This window comes from Ascaphus truei, chromosome 1, assembly GCF_040206685.1.
Source record: "Ascaphus truei isolate aAscTru1 chromosome 1, aAscTru1.hap1, whole genome shotgun sequence".
In the NCBI taxonomy this organism is placed as follows: domain Eukaryota; kingdom Metazoa; phylum Chordata; class Amphibia; order Anura; family Ascaphidae; genus Ascaphus; species Ascaphus truei.
The window spans coordinates 251,182,826-251,199,434 of NC_134483.1; the positions used below are offsets into that span (position 1 = coordinate 251,182,826).

Consider the following 16,609-nt stretch of genomic DNA (forward strand, 5'->3'; position numbering starts at 1 on the left):
TGGTAACCATTGTACCTATAGAGCAATCTATAGTTTGTGTATTTTGAGTATTGGTCTCTGCCCTTTCGATCTGAGTTTACAATCAGTTTATTTTAGTGGCTCATTTTTTTTTTTTGTAACTTAAATTGTTATTATTTTGAATAGGGGGTACAGGAAAAAAGGTGAGGGGGTACAGAAACAAAACAGGGGGGGACGGGGTCCGTTAACATGTATTATTACATAGCTGAATTGACAACTTATCTTCGCTTCACCATGCACTGTGTTTGATATTACCCTAAACCGGCCATTGATTGGGCAATCAAAGGAGGATTGACCTTATGTCCACTCCCTGGTCCATATTAGATTATGTAGTTTAATGAGCGAGATCAGAGAGGATTCTATTTCGATCCATTTTCCTTTGAAACTTTCCGAGTGCCAGAGGACCAGTAGTGCGAAAGCAGGCATGGTAATGCTAGTCCCCCTTATTTATTGGGGATCGTTAAGATCTGTTTCCTGATTCTAGTATTTGTTTCTTCCATATGAATTAGGATATGAGGGATTGGAGGGCTAAGAGCTCTTTTTCTACCACTGGGATCGGTAGGTATAGCAGGTGTGGGAGGAGATTCATTTTTATACATTGGATTCTTCCTATCCAGGATATGTTATAGTTGGACCATGCCCCCATTTCAGAACGGAAGGCCCTCAACAGTCTAGGGTAGTTTTCTTTATATTTTATTGTATTCATTTGTAATATTAACTCCTAGGTACTTGATGGCCACCTTCTGCCACTTAAAATCAAAATTTAACTCTAAAAGTTTAACTGTGTGGTGTGGGAAGTTAATATTGAGGGCTTCGGATTTAGTGTTGTTTATCATAAAGCCCGAAACTGAGTTGAAATTTGGGAGGACGGAGAAGAGGTTAGGGAGTGACGTCAGTGGGTTAGTTATCGTGAGGAAAACATCAGCGAAAAGCGCTATCTTATAGTTCTGGTTCTTCACCTGGATCCCTGTGATATTCGGATTTGTGCATACATTTGCTGCAAGCGAATCCATACACAGAGCGAATAGCAATGGTCATAAGGGGCAGCCCTGTCTAGTACCGTTCCTGATGGAGAAGAGTTCAGATGGGAACCCCTGGCACATCACCCTTGCCCACGGGGTTGTGTATAGAGCCATGACTGCATGAAGGAAAGGGCATTTGAATCAGAAGGCAATCAAGGTCTTCTTCAGATATGTCCAATCTATGCGATCGAACGCTTTTTCAGTGTCGAGGCTCAGGACCATTGATGGGATTTTGTTTTTTGAGGTGAGGGCTATCAAGTCTATGATTCTTCTGGTATTATCTGGAGCCTGTCTACCCAGGATAAAGCCAGAGATGGGTATAATTTATTCAATCTATTTGCTAGTATCTTAGAGAATATTTTTAGATCAGAGTTGATTAAGGAAATGGGTCTGTAATTGGCACAGTTGGCCGGGTCCATTCCTTCTTTATGGATTAAGGCAATGGACGCTTGCTGCATTGTACTTAGTAATTGGGAGTCTGAAAAGAAAGAATTGAATAGAGATAGCATATGTGCGGCTAGTATGTGGGAGAATTTCTTATAATATAAATTAGAAAAGCCGTCTGAGCCTGGGGCTTTTGAGGGTTTCAGGTTTTTGATAACCAGTTGTATTTCCTCTATATCTATTTTTTTACTCAGGTTGGAGTTATCTGATTCAGAGATTTGGAGGAGGTTTGCTTCCCGGAGGAAGTTCTCCGATTGTTTTGAAGTTTTAAGGTTGTGTGTAGTTTTGTTCCCGTCATATAATTTGGAATAATAAGATTTAAATTCGTTGCTTATTACTGCTGTATTGGAGGTGGTTATGCCCGAGTCCTGCTTAATAGCGTGGATTGATTGGCTCGCTTGTTTTTTCCTCAGTTTGGCTGCCTGCATGGCTCCTGATTTATTAGCCTTCTCATAGAACCTACTTTTGGTCCAATTGAGAGAATTTTATGCTTAGGAGGTAAGCAATAGGTTTAGCTTGATCCTCGCCCCCTTTAGGAGCTTTAGGATTGAGCTCTTTTGTCATCTCTGTGATGAGCTCTGGTGAGATCTGCTATCTGGCTCTTGGATTCTATAATTTTGGCCTTCCTTTCTCTTTTCCTTCCCTTGGCGAGACTTAGAAGTCTGCCCCTCATAGTGGCCTTGTTTGCTTCCCATAAAATGAAGGTGGATGACACACTGCCTACATTGGTTTTGAAATAGGAGGTCAGGTCCTCTTCCATTAGTTCTCTAATTTCTGGGACTTTAATTAATGATTCGATCAGTCTCCACTGAGAGTTTAGGGTCCGGGGTTTTAAGAGTGAGTAGCTGACTTCCAACGGGGCAGGGTCCGACCATGTGATCTCATGGATTTTGGGTTGTGTGGCCTTTGGTAGTATTCTAGTTGGGGCGAAGATGTAGTCAAGGTGGGAATATGTGCTGTGTGTTGAGGAAAAAAAATGTATATTCCTTCGCTGAGGGGTTTAATTCCCTCCAGATATCGCATAGTTGCATGCTTTTAAGACCTTTGAGAAGAGCTCTTGTGTCTGCTCTTCTTCGTTTTTTTTGAGGGCCAGTTTTATCCATCTCAGGATTAAGCGGTATGTTGAAGTCTCCTCCCAGAAACACCTGTCCCCTCGCCACCTTTCCCAGCGTTTTGAACATTTTGTTTAAAAATGTTGTGCTAGCTTCATTAGGTGCGTATATGTTTGCAAGCGTGACTTCCTGGCCGTGGATGGTTCCAACCACGATCAGCAGTCTGTCTTCCTTGTCTGTTTTGACTATCGTGGATTTAAAGGGGATACTATTTTTTATCAGGATAGAGACACCTCTTTTTTTATGTCTGGCCACCTGCGTGGTATATCTGTCTATACTCTGTCAAAGTATGTGGGGGTCCAACCCTGCTTGAAGTGTGTCTCCTGGATTAGTACTGTCCCGGCTGAGCTCATTCTAAAGCTTGCCGGGAGCTGGCCGGGAGCGTAGCGGGCTAGCCGTGGGTCTGCTCTCCGTTTAAAAACGGAGTTTCCCGCACGGCGGCCGCTTCTATAGATAAGCGCTAATGGCGCTTACTATTGAAAGCGCCCGAGGCGCGGGAAAACCGGCCGGTTTCAGCCGAAGACAGACCGCGCGCCGCCCGCGCTATTTTTAAACTGCAGGGACACTGCGGGGAAGCCGCATGAGACTCAGCTCGGCCGCCACTGTATAACGTCTGCTTTTAGTCTCTTATAATCTGATATGGCCATACGGCACTTACAAGGGTTGTTAAAGCCCTTAATATTGTGGGATAGGATATTCAGTGTCATTGGAATGGGTAAAGGGTTGCTTCGTCTATTTCCTGCTGACTGGTCTCGCATTGACTAGTTGCTATATAAAACATTTTTATATATACCCCACTGCATTGAATCTCAACCACCCTAGAGTACATCTGCGTTGCCCCAAAGGCGGACAGTCGGATGGGGCTCCCCAAGAGCTGCTCTATTTCAATCTGAAACTCACAAGCCCTTTATCCCCTGTACCCAATTTTCCAACTCTATCTGTCCATGAAATGTCTGTGAATTGACGGTATAACCCCTGTTCTTTTCATGTAACCATGTATTTGTATAACTCTGTGCCCTGGAAATACTTGAAAACGAGAGGAAACTCTCAATGTACTGTATTACTTCCTGGTAAAACATTTTTATAAATAAATACACAGATTGATTTTCTGATATATCTGGCACACTGCCAATTTTTCTCCTTCTAGCCTTTTTTGGTATCCTTACTTTCCCCTTGCCACCTCCACCCTTACTCTACCTCTATAATAGGTAGCATATAGATATTTAGATCTTTATGAATATTGGGGCTATTGGGGATAGACACCTTTGTGGTTATGTATTTTTATGTGAAGCACAATTATTATGTGAGGTTCTACTACCTATTTAGGACCCGCATACTGGTCATGTCATGATGTGGCTTCAGGCTTACAGTATAATATTTTGGCCAAAGAGTTTAACTAAATTACTTGAGAATACAAACATTGAAGTATTTAATTATGTATTTTGTCACATTGGATGTAGCATTTGGGTATTTTTGTCTTTTGTTGTCTACTACTGTACACTGTCCACAATTTTCAATTTGGCCCAGTATCCAAAGGGGAGATTACCCAAGCTCTCCTCAAATTAAAACTAAGCAGCCAATGTAGACCTGACTTACTACAATCTAGGTTCCTAAGACTTGGTGCCCCAGCAATTGCCAAACCAATTGCTTCCATAGTCAACTCTATCCTGTCTGCAGGCCTCTCTATGGAGACATAGCAAACGTGACACCCTCTACCATTCAATTTGTCGTTTCGTTCTCCAATGCAACTACAACACACATCACTGCAAAATGCTCAAAGAACTAGATTGGTCGTCACTCGAGTCTAGGCGCAATGTTCACCTTTCCTGTCTTACCTTCAAATACTTTCTGGTCAAGCTACCCATCTATCTGAACAAGCTACTTGTGACGGTTCAAGGGATTCCTTCCTCTCCATGTGTCCCTGGCACCGCACTTCCTCCTGCCTCTGATCTCCCTTCCTTGCCTCCTCATTCTGTTCTCCCTTCCTCCTCCCGCACCCGTCCCTCTGCCGCATCCCCTGACGCTTTCCCAGCTTCTGCGCGCGTTCCCCGCAGGGCGCGCGCATGTTCTCAAACACCCGGTCCCCTCCGAAGTACTCGCTGCTCGCGGCCTCCCTCTGTCTCCCCTCCGGTCCCGTTACCTCCTGCAGTCACTCCTCCGGTTCTCTCTCTCCCCTCGGCGGGTGCCCCCGCAGCACAGCGCTACGCGCGCCTCCTGACACAACCTGTGCGCGCGCACCCCCTTACAGAGGGCGTGTGCACACGCTCCTCTTGTAAACTTCCCCAGACCTCTGGCTCTGCCCCCCATGCTGTACAAGCTATCTCCCTCTCTGATCTACCTGTCTCCTCCCTCTCTCCTCCTCACCTATCTCTGCTGCCTCTCACTTCACCCTCTACTCCTCCTCTCTCTCCCATTGGTGTTCCCTCCTTTATAACCCCTGTCTGTCCTCTAGCTCATTGCTCTGCATAGCTTCTTGTAACCTCTGTGTGTGCATTCCTATGCTTGGCTCTCCTGGGTCTTTCAGCGTTTGTTCCTGCTCCTGCTAACCCCTGGATCTCCCTAGCTTGAACTCTGCTTTGTACTGGATTACCCTGCTCTCTCCTGCCCTTGAACCCTGCTTACGGATATGACTTTGCTGCCTTCTGTTATCCCTGGACTCTGGCTTACGGACATCACTATCCTGCTCTCTATTGCCCTAGACTCTGGCACACGGACATCCCTACCCGAACTCTGAATCTCAAGGCGTTGCAAGTATACCTTAACCTTCTTTCTACAGGCCCGGCAACGCACTACCACACTCCGGGCACGCCCTCACTGCTCTGGGTGCGTGTTATAACCCTTCCCACCTCAGTACTGGGGACTGGCCAGGTCTGTGGGCATACAGGCGTTACACTACTCACCCCTACCACATGCAGCACTTATCACCTGAGATTAGACTCCAAAAGACTGTTCATGGTCCCAAGGCTCAACAAAGTATCTGGCCGCCCCTCCTTCTCTTACCGTGCACCCCAAAACTGGAACAATCTACCGGAGACTCTCACATCTATCACCAGTTTAAGTTCTTTCAAAACTAATGCTGTCTCACATTTTAATCTGGTCTATAATATACATCTTCTCTATCTGTGCATGCAATGTATTGTATATAATGTATACCCTGTTCATTTATGCAACTGTATTTGTGACCATGTATTATTTGTCATATTAACTATGTCCAGGACATACTTGAAAACGAGAGGTAACTCTCAATGTATTACTTCCTGGTAAAACATGTTATAAATAAATAAATAATTGTATGTATTTTTCTATTCTAATAGCAGTAAAATACCATTTGTTGATTTAATTGCAATGTCTTCTATTTTTTTCATTTTTGAGTGCGGAGAGCATATGTTTTTTGTATTATTCTTTAGTATTTGGGGATTGATAGGGATCATCCTTGCTGCCTACACCAATATTGATAATATCATATTACAAATCATTGATTGGTGGTGCTGGCTGCCATTTATATCTTCAATGAAAAGCACAGGTTAACCTTATTGCCATGCTTTATTTTTGATAAAGAGAAAGAAAACTTAAGGATGCTAGAAGAGGTCTATCTAGCACAATGGAAAAATATTATGCACACAATTTGTAAAAGAATATGCACTGAATGTGCACATTTGTATTGCCAGAGGAGATAGGTTACAATTTTGCAATTTCAATTTTAAATGCTTGCTTTAATTTAAACACTTGCTCGCTACAATTCAGAAATGGTACTAGACTTTTACCAAACAATTCAAGGCACATTTCCAACTCTATGCATTTAATTGTTATTCTGGACTACTGAATTGTAATCACCCTAGAAAAAAAATTCTGTTTATTTTAGCTTTGTCTGTGTGCTATTGCCTATGAAGGCATTGTAATTTAATGTCATCTGGGGAGAAGAGGTAATGCATTCACAAGCTTCTTTCAAGTATTGCTCATACTTTAATGAATTTCTTATCTCTCTGGTATTCTCAAGGATCGAGCTCTGTGTAATCAAAGGATATTGTTGACTTATTTTTTATATTCCCTCCAATGACTTCTGTTTTTTTACAGAACAGAATGCATTGAAGTGCACTATAACTTTTCTTTAGTTACTTTAATATCTTTATCCCCTATGTTCCTCTGCCAGATGGTGTTTGCTTATAAAGATGAAAAATAAATATACTCACACATTTTTCTTATTATAAGTAGCATATGTAGTCATTGCTCCAAGGACGTATTCTGTTCAGCAAGTAATAAATAAATAAAAATAAATATTAATTAGGTCTGACAATGAAAGCACTAATTTATCTAATTATAGTTCTGAGTTTATATAAATGAGTGTTCAGTATTATTGGAGATTATGATAGATATGGCACATATGCTGTGCTCGGAAGAAATACACTTGATCGCTGTTTAGATTACTGTTATTTCTGTATTGCCAGGCAAATGCCACAGTAGAGAGAGATAGTTACTGTAGCCACTTTAATTAATTAATTGAAATAAGCATTACATCGCTCTAATACTTCATAACAGAGTATTGTATGAGGAAGGATGATATAATGTAATAATTAGAATATATGAGTGTTCCCTGTAACATATGGGGGGCATGGGACATGGCTTCTTCAGAGATAGCATAGGTCTTTTTAAGATAAATATCCCCTTCTCCATGAAATCACTGCTGCACTGGATACCATGTGGTGACCTGCAGAAATGAAAGAATCATTGAATATTCTACAGAGAGTTTTGCAAAAGTCAGGGGCACCCAAAAAATTATTAGGACCTTCCTTTTTTCGGCAATCCTTTGTTAGCAGTACTTCTCAGAAATGTATGCCTTGGGGCCAACCAGTCCTTTTCAGATAAAAAGGAAAATTGCTATAATCACCCTTGCTAACACAGAGGGGACTAAGGAGGCCAGAAGTTTTGGTTTGGAGGGTTTTATGCTAGTGTGATGTTGGACAGAAAGGGTAAGGTGTGAATATAATCTATTATCTACATTAGAAATTTCAGGCCAGTCAGCAACAGATCAGCATTGAACTTAGTATGAAAAACTTACCATTTAAATAAAGTACTACACTACCGACACGCTTTATTACTCTGCGGCCAGATCCGCAAGCCGGGAGATTTCCCGGCTTGCTAGTGGCCGCCCCTCGGCGTGCCGCACATCATAGACGCGCGGTCACGCGTCTTCGGGAGCGTGCGACCCCTGCACGCGCGTCCAGGGGCTCCCCGAGGGAGCCCTGGTGTCCCGCGATCGCGGGACAGCGGCAGGGGGTTCCGGGGGACCCGGCGGACCCGGCAGCGGTAGGGAGAGCGCCCCGATCGGAGGGCGCTCTTCCGCTGCTTCGGCGCGCGCCCGTCACTCTCGGGCGCGCGCCAGGCTACTGCTGCGGCCAAGAACGGGCAAATGCTCGAATAAACTTGGCCGCAGCAGTAGCTGAGAGACCCGGCGTTGCCCGGGATGTAAATGCGTAATAGGTAGTATTATTTATAAATCGGGAAAGGGGAGGAGGGGGAGGGAAAGGGGAGGGGGGGGGGGAAAGGGGAGGGGGGGGGAAAGGGGAGTGGGGGGGGAAAGGGGAGTGGGGGGGGGGGAAAGGGAGTGGGGGGGGGGGGAAAGGGAGTGGGGGGGGGGAAAGGGGAGTGGGGGGGAAAGGGGAGTGGGGGGGGGAAGGGGAGTGGAAAGGGGAGTGGGGGGGGAAAGGGGAGTGGGGGGGGGGGAAAGGGGAGTGGGGGGGGGAAGGGGAGTGGGGGGGGGGAAAGGGGAGTGGGAGGGGAAAGGGGAGTGGGGGGGGAAAAGGGGAGTGGGGGGGGAAGGGGAGTGGGGGGGGAAAGGGGAGTGGGGGGGGAAAGGGGAGTGGGGGGGGGTGTAAGGAATCCGCTCCGCAGTTTACTGGTTGCCTTACCTTGCAGACTTGTGCAGTCCTGGAGCACCTCTCCTGATGTTTGATGCAGCCTGGATTCACTCACCAAAGCAATACACACTCCCTCTGCTATCTATTGCAGCTGTGCAGCCTATCACTGCAACCTAGACTTGCATTCACTCATTGGAGCAGTACCTTCACACCCCCCTCCGGGGATTGGCCCGCTGGCCTTTAAGTACTGTCTTCCCATAATGCTCCCTGCCGAGCATAGTCCTAACTGGATGTCTACTGTTTTGCCACAAGCCCTCGCTTGTTCTCCTATGCTGATACCAGGTTCCGCCCTGCGTCCTTCAGCTTCCTTCAAGCCGCTTGTTCTCCTATGCTGATACCAGGTTCCGCCCTGCGTCCTTCAGCTCCCTTCAAGCCGCTTGTTCTCCTATGCTGATACGGAGGTTCCGCCCTGCGTCCTTCAGCTTTCTTCAAGCTCCCGCTTGTTCTCCTGCGCTGAAGCAAAGGTATCCCCTATGTCTTCAGCTTCCTGCTTTCCTGCACTGAGGCAAAGGTATCCCCCGCGCCCTTCAGTCTCCTGATTCCTGCACTGTAGCGGAGGTTTCCCTGTGGATCTTCAGCTTCCTGGTTCCTGGGGCCTACTCTTTCCCTAATCTAGAGAGGCCGTGTCCTGGTTCCTGCGCTGTTACAGAGGATTCCCCAGCCGCTCAGGACTCTTGCGCTGTAGCACTGGTGCACCCGTGCAGCAAAGCGGTGTGCTATTCTGGTCTGCCTACCATCTCCTGTGACCAGTACCATGGGCCATGGTCGTCGCTCGCGCAGAGGCCAACCCCGCGCTCCTAAGCTGAAGCGGGGCTCTCCTGACTACCTGTTGCCGAACTCTTGCCTGAACAATGTTTATCCTGATATCTCCTGTCCTGACCCTGGCTTGTACAACGACGACGCTGTCTTCTCCTTTCCTGATCCTGCTACGTTTGACAACGAACTGCGCAATCCGGATCAGCCTGCGCGGTCTCAGGTCGGTGCTTTTACAACCCCACCTCAGCCTCGCGGTCCGACCCTGGTTTGTGGCGAGCAGAACCCTGACAGTATGCTCGGCCCCACAAACTCGGACCGCCCTGTGGTGAGGGTTGGTAAGTTTCTGTCTGAAAGCCTGTCCCAGCCTGTAAACCAGTCCCAGTGTGAATACCAGTTTCTATGTGAGATAATACCCCTGATTGAAGATCTGATTGTGTTTGTAGGTTTAACCCCTTTGCAAAACAAATGCCGTAATGATCTCATGATGAAGGTTTACCGCCTCCGGGACTTAAAACAATCGCTGGCCGCTTGTATTTGCTTTCCTGGTTACCCTTTAACTTGGGAAAATGTGTACCCTTTAGAATTGGACGACGCCCAAAAGGAACTCTCTTCCCTGGCCTTGTCTTTAGACATTTATATAGCAAAAGAGGACCCTCTCCTCATGTTGGCTGATGCCCAAAAAACACTCCATATCCTTTCCATGACATTGGACATTTGCATAAAGGAACAGGATCCTCCCTCGCCAGCTTCGCTGCCACTTGGCTGTATCCCTGGTCTACCACGGATCCTTGCCCTGAGTGTATGGCCGGGTTCCCTGACACCAATGATATGTTTTCGTTAACCCCTGCCGATCAGTCCTGTGAGGTCCCCCTGGAGAATACATATGTTGCTCTACCCAGCACTAATGTTCTTGTATCAGAGAATAAGTTCATTAGTTCTCTTATTTCTAGCTCAGAAGTCCTTTCTCTAGGTCTTGAGGGTTTTCCAGCTTTAACCCCTGCGAAGCAGTCCTGTGAGGTTCCCCTGGAGAATACATATGTTTCACTAGCCAACACTAAGGTTCTACTATCAGAGAATAAGTCCCTTTGTTCCCCTATTTCTAACTCCGAATCTGTCACTCCAGCTCTTGAGGGTTTTCCAGCTTTAAACTCTGCTAGGCAGTCCTGTGCGCTTTCCCCGTCAGAGAAAGAATCCCTAAGTTCTGTTCCCAGGGTTATTTCTGTATTAACCTCTGTGGGGCAGCTCTCTGAGTTTCCTTTGGTAAATCCCTGTTCTCTGTCACCCATGGTCACGCCCCTAGCTTCAGAGGAGAGATTCCTGGTCTCTCCTAATACAGAGAGAAGATTACCTATGTTTTACTCTCAGGCATTGTCTGCATTAACCCCTGTAAATTCTTGCTGCCTCCAAGTTAATGCCTTCGTTTTAGCCTCAGAGAATGAGTCCACAAGTCAGACAGCAGAGGTTGCATTGAGGGATTCCCATAACCGTACGGAGTCCCTAGATATTCTTTGCTATAAATCCCCTGCTTCAGCTCAAGTTTCCGCAGTTTCGTCTCCGGAGACTTCGGCTAAAGTTCTGGTTCCTGATAAATGTATTCAGGAGTCAGGTTTTTCCCTAAGCTTGCTCGCAGAGTTCCTTCTCCCGTGTGTTTCGCTGAACCAGCCTGTCGCCCACATAGCGGTGATCCCTGCTTCAGCGCATAGTTCCCACATTATGGAGTCTGCAGTAATTTCTGGTTTCCCAGACATTCCTTACCAAATACCTACTTCAGAGACCAGTACAGTTATGATTCACCCCCGTGTACTGTCTGAGTTCTCCTCCTCTTTAAGCTTATGGTTAAAAGCATACAGAAGTCTGTATGTCCCTCCTGGGGTTCATATTATGTTCCCAGGAATGTTTGCTGACGCACGGTTTTCTCCCAAAAGTGACGCTTTTTCATATAGATTAGTAAAAAGCTTGCACACTGTTTCCCTTTTTGCTGAATTGTGTCTTACTAGTTTTGAGACTCTGAGAGGTAATGATTCTCCTTCTGATTCTGAAGCTCTTCCTACAAGGAGTATCCTGATTGGGGGTCCCCCTGATTTCTCTGTCCAGGCTAATTCTCCAGGGATCAGCATATCTGGGGTCACTCCCTTTGTATTATCTGAGACCATCATGCATATTTTACAAATCCTGGGGTTTAAATCTGAGCTGTTTAGCTGTCCTGCCTTTGCTGAAACCCAGTCCCTCAGTACTGTGTCTAAATATGTCCCAGCAAACATGGGGTTACTCTGGGAAGAAATTAAAGCTCCTCTCTTAAAGGGTATTTTTTCTCACATGTCCAGCAAATCTAGAACCTCAGTAATTGTTTCTAAGTCACTTATCAATACATCTGATTTTTTCTCTAATCAAACCCAGACACCCTCACTATCGGGTAGGAGTCCTGTGATCAGAGATTTTGCACTAGAAAACACACCTATTCATGTTTTTGTCAGGTTAGGTACCCCTGTGGTTAGGGTCCTTGCAGTTTCGGAAAAGACCCCTTGTACTCCTAAGGTACCTGTCATTAAGAGTTTTCATAGTTCATACTTGCTGCTTGTTGGCTCTCAGGTCCCTGTCACTGAGGTACAGACTTCAGCTTCTGATGTTAGCTTCCCTCCCACCACTACCCGGGCTCTGCTTTTTTCTCAAGATACTGATATGAAAATCCCAAGGTCTATTCCTGATTCACTGACAATACTATCTTCCAATGAAGATTTCCCAGTATTGGGGAGCTCTACTGTTGTTTGCTTCTCTGCTCCTGCCAAACCATGGTTTTGTCCCTCGGAATTTTCGGTTGCCCCTGTTATTTCCTCTCAGTTGGAAATACTCTGTACATATCCCAAGATTTCGGTTCCTATGCCTGGGTTACTGCTTGCCTTGTCACCTTCCATACCAATACCAGGAGATGCTTCCAACCAGCCTATACCCTTACTAACCATTACCTGGGAGCCTTCTAGAGGAAACATTCCTTGCAAATTCCAACATGCAGTGGTCAGCCAAGACTTTTTCTGTTACAAAGTTCCTCCTGGTGTATTCGATCAACTATCAGGGCCGCTGATCCTAGAGTCCGGTTCATTTATTAAAGACTGGGCTTCCTGTAGGGGTTCTCCTGCCGTTTCTGCTCTGGAACCCTCTGGTTCTTCACAGCCCTGGATTTCCAAGTCATTTTGCGAGGCGAGCCATGTACCAAAGATGTTTCTTCCATCAATCTCCTATCCTAGAACTGTACTCACCAAAGAACTGCTCGTTTACGGATGCCCTTTCCACCTAAAGAATTTTAGGAACAACTCAATGTCCCCAAGACCCATGGATGGTCCTGTCTGGCCGCAGTTCTCACCGGGGGGTGGGGGTACACTAAGGACTAACCACGAGTCTCTGGACCACGACTCTAACCCCAATCCTAGACGGTTCAGCAACAATTTCCGGTCCCCCAAATCTATGTGTGCTCATGTTCGCCCGGAGGTCTCGCGTGAAGGGGGGGGTACTGTAAGGAATCCGCTCCGCAGTTTACTGGTTGCCTTACCTTGCAGACTTGTGCAGTCCTGGAGCACCTCTCCTGATGTTTGATGCAGCCTGGATTCACTCACCAAAGCAATACACACTCCCTCTGCTATCTATTGCAGCTGTGCAGCCTATCACTGCAACCTAGACTTGCATTCACTCATTGGAGCAGTACCTTCACACCCCCCTCCGGGGATTGGCCCGCTGGCCTTTAAGTACTGTCTTCCCATAATGCTCCCTGCCGAGCATAGTCCTAACTGGATGTCTACTGTTTTGCCACAAGCCCTCGCTTGTTCTCCTATGCTGATACCAGGTTCCGCCCTGCGTCCTTCAGCTTCCTTCAAGCCGCTTGTTCTCCTATGCTGATACCAGGTTCCGCCCTGCGTCCTTCAGCTCCCTTCAAGCCGCTTGTTCTCCTATGCTGATATGGAGGTTCCGCCCTGCGTCCTTCAGCTTTCTTCAAGCTCCCGCTTGTTCTCCTGCGCTGAAGCAAAGGTATCCCCTATGTCTTCAGCTTCCTGCTTTCCTGCACTGAGGCAAAGGTATCCCCCGCGCCCTTCAGTCTCCTGATTCCTGCACTGTAGCGGAGGTTTCCCTGTGGATCTTCAGCTTCCTGGTTCCTGGGGCCTACTCTTTCCCTAATCTAGAGAGGCCGTGTCCTGGTTCCTGCGCTGTTACAGAGGATTCCCCAGCCGCTCAGGACTCTTGCGCTGTAGCACTGGTGCACCCGTGCAGCAAAGCGGTGTGCTATTCTGGTCTGCCTACCATCTCCTGTGACCAGTACCATGGGCCATGGTCGTCGCTCGCGCAGAGGCCAACCCCGCGCTCCTAAGCTGAAGCGGGGCTCTCCTGACTACCTGTTGCCAAACTCTTGCCTGAACAATGTTTATCCTGATATCTCCTGTCCTGACCCTGGCTTGTACAACGACGACGCTGTCTTCTCCTTTCCTGATCCTGCTACGTTTGACAACGAACTGCGCAATCCGGATCAGCCTGCGTGGTCTCAAGTCGGTGCTTTTACAACCCCACCTCAGCCTCGCGGTCCGACCCTGGTTTGTGGCGATCAGAACCCTGACAGGGGGAAGGGGAGTGGGAAGGGGAGTGGGGGGGGGGAAAGGTGAGTGGGGGGGGGGAAAGGGGAGTGGGGGGGGAAGGGTAGGAGGGCCGCGCTTCCCGTCCGGAGCCGGTGCAGGGCGGCGCACGTGATGGGGGGTGGGTGGTGAGGGGCTCTGGAGCAGCATCGTGCGGTGAATGTTCGGGTGAGTGTGGGGGGGGGTGAGGGGCTCCGGAGGAGCATCGTGCTGTGGATGTATGGGTGAGGGGGGTGGGGTGGTTTTGGGTGTGCTCCGGGGATGTTCGGGTGAGGGGGGGGGGGTGATGGAGCATCGTGCGTTGTATGTTCAGCAGCGTGCGTTTGCTGTTCGTGTGAGGGGGGGGGTGATGGAGCATCGTGCGTTGTATGTTTGGGTGAGGGGGGTTGGTGATGGGCTGCAGTAGCGGGAGAGCTGTGGCGTGCGTTCGTAGTGTGCATGAGGTTGGGGGGGTGGTGGTGGAGGGGGGTGTTTGTAAGAGGCAGTGTTGCGCTGCTTGTTCGTGCGGTGTGTGGAGGTGAATGCTGTGGTAGCAGGCGGTGAGGGTTTTGTGGGTTGAGAGGTCGCCCCAGAGCAGTGAGGATTGTCAGTGAGGGGTGGGACAGTGGGGTGAGGGGTGGGACAGTGTGGCAGTGGTGTTGGCCGAAGGCCAATGAGAGTCAGTGAGGGGTGGGACAGTGTGGTGAGGGGTGGGACAGTGTTGAGGTGGAGTGACAGGCCAAAGGTGCAATGCGATTGGCCCTAGGGACACAGGGCATGAAGACAAACATACAGAAATTTCAGAAATATATAGTAGATGTCATAGTAGTATTAATTAGTAAGCACTTTTCGGCTGTTTTCTATTTGAAAGCAAATTAAATTATTGCAAAGTTCACTCCAGATCTGTGTTCTTCGGCTGCGCACCGCCAGCAAACCCTTTATTCCTGTCTTCTACACCGGTTGGAGCATGCCAGCGATTCCATGTATACCGAGAACGGAGTGAGTAATCTCTGCTTGGTTTCTCTGAGAAGGACCCTGGTTCCCACTCATCAGGAGCTGATCTGTTGCTGGCAGGGTCTTTACAACTCAAGCCAGACTTCTCATTTAAGCAATCTTTGTTTTCGATCCTTCTTGTGCTTTAGATTGGCTCTAGATCTTCTATTTCAGGTGTGGGCAACCTATTTTTCAATGTAGCCACAGGTGTGGCGAATTAGAAGTGAAAATAGCCACACAATGTACAAATTGAGGTATTATGTTGCACATGCAAACATTTTAAACACACACTGTTTGAACAAGTTTATAAATTCTCAAGGCCGTTCTATAGTGTGTGCGCCCGTGCGAACGCGCGTGCACGTGCACGTGATGCATGCTTCTTGAGTGTATGCTGTGAGCAAGTGAGGTACTGTGTGTATGTGTGTGTGTGTGTGTGTGTGTGTGTGTGTGTGTGTGTGTGTGTGTGTGTGTGTGTGTGTGTGTGTGTGTGTGTGTGTGTGTGTGTGTGTGTGTGTGTATGTGTTATAAATACGTTTGAAATAAATAAAGAAATGCTTTAATAAATTATTTATTAACATTGTACGTACACAAACACACACACACACACACACACATTTCAGTGGTGGTAGTGGCGTAAAATCTTTATTTTCCGCATCTTTCCCCCTGTCGGCCGGTTCCACGCTCCCTGCCCTAACCTCAGCCAACTATAACTGACACACGCGCGCACGGCACAGCAAGCGCACGCCCTCAGACCGCAACCCCACTCATCCTCTCACCCCCCTTTACGCCCCCACTACCCTCCTCATCATCATCTCCTCACCCCCTCATCATCACCATCTCATTTAACCCGCCTCATCACCATCTCATTTAACTCCCCCTCATCATCATCCCCAGCACCTCTGATCAGCACCTTGATCTCCCCCATCATCAAGCACCCCCTCTCCCCCCAGTGGTGGGATTAAATTTTTTTAGTAAAAGATTATCTCATACCAGGGGGGGGAGGGGGAAGGGAGACGGGGGAGATGTTTTATGTTTATGTATTATATTTATGTTTTTTTTTAAAATGTTTTTATTCAGTTGAACAGGACTGCATGTGGGGGGGGGGTAAGGGGGGTAAAGACCAGAGCCCCTCTCACATCACTCCCAGCCCTCCCCCCCCACATCTCACCCAGCCCCCAGCCCTCCTCACATCTCACCCAGCCCCCCTCCCATCTCTCACAGCCCCCCTCCCATCTCACACAGCCCCCCTCCCATCTCTCACAGCCCCCCTCCCATCTCTCACAGCCCCCCTCCCATCTCTCACAGCCCCCCTCCCATCTCTCACAGCCCCCCTCCCATCTCTCACAGCCCCCCTCCCATCTCTCACAGCCCCCCTCCCATCTCTCACAGCCCCCCTCCCATCTCTCACAGCCCCCTCACATCTCTCACAGCCCCCTCACATCTCACCCAGCCCCCAGCCCTCCTCACATCTCACCCAGCCCTCCTCACATCTCACCCAGCCCCCTCACATCTCTCACAGCCCCCCTCACATCTCTCACAGCCCCTTCACATTTCACCCAGCCCCTCACATCTCTTCCATCTCCCCTCAAATCTCTCCCTGACCCCCTCATATCTCTCCCAGTCCTCCCATACATGCCTACCTTGTCTGGTAGTAGAATCTCTTGAGTCAGAGCAGGAGCAGCACGGAGAGAGGAGCCGTGAAGTAGCAGCAGACAGGAAGTTCCGGGTCAGGCTGCTAGATGGTGCACCTCCCCTGC

The 16,609-nt window shown here is 48.1% G+C and overlaps 1 long non-coding RNA gene across 2 annotated transcripts in view; it reads right to left on the reverse strand.

Moving 5' to 3' along the window:
- The window catches only part of LOC142470655 (uncharacterized), a 104,324-nt gene that overhangs the window by 67,350 nt on the left and 20,365 nt on the right, over positions 1-16,609 (reverse strand). For both annotated transcript variants that reach the window (XR_012789301.1, XR_012789302.1), the window contains exon 3: positions 6,787-6,838. This is a non-coding gene — a long non-coding RNA (uncharacterized LOC142470655). The remainder of the gene's footprint in view (positions 1-6,786; positions 6,839-16,609) is intronic.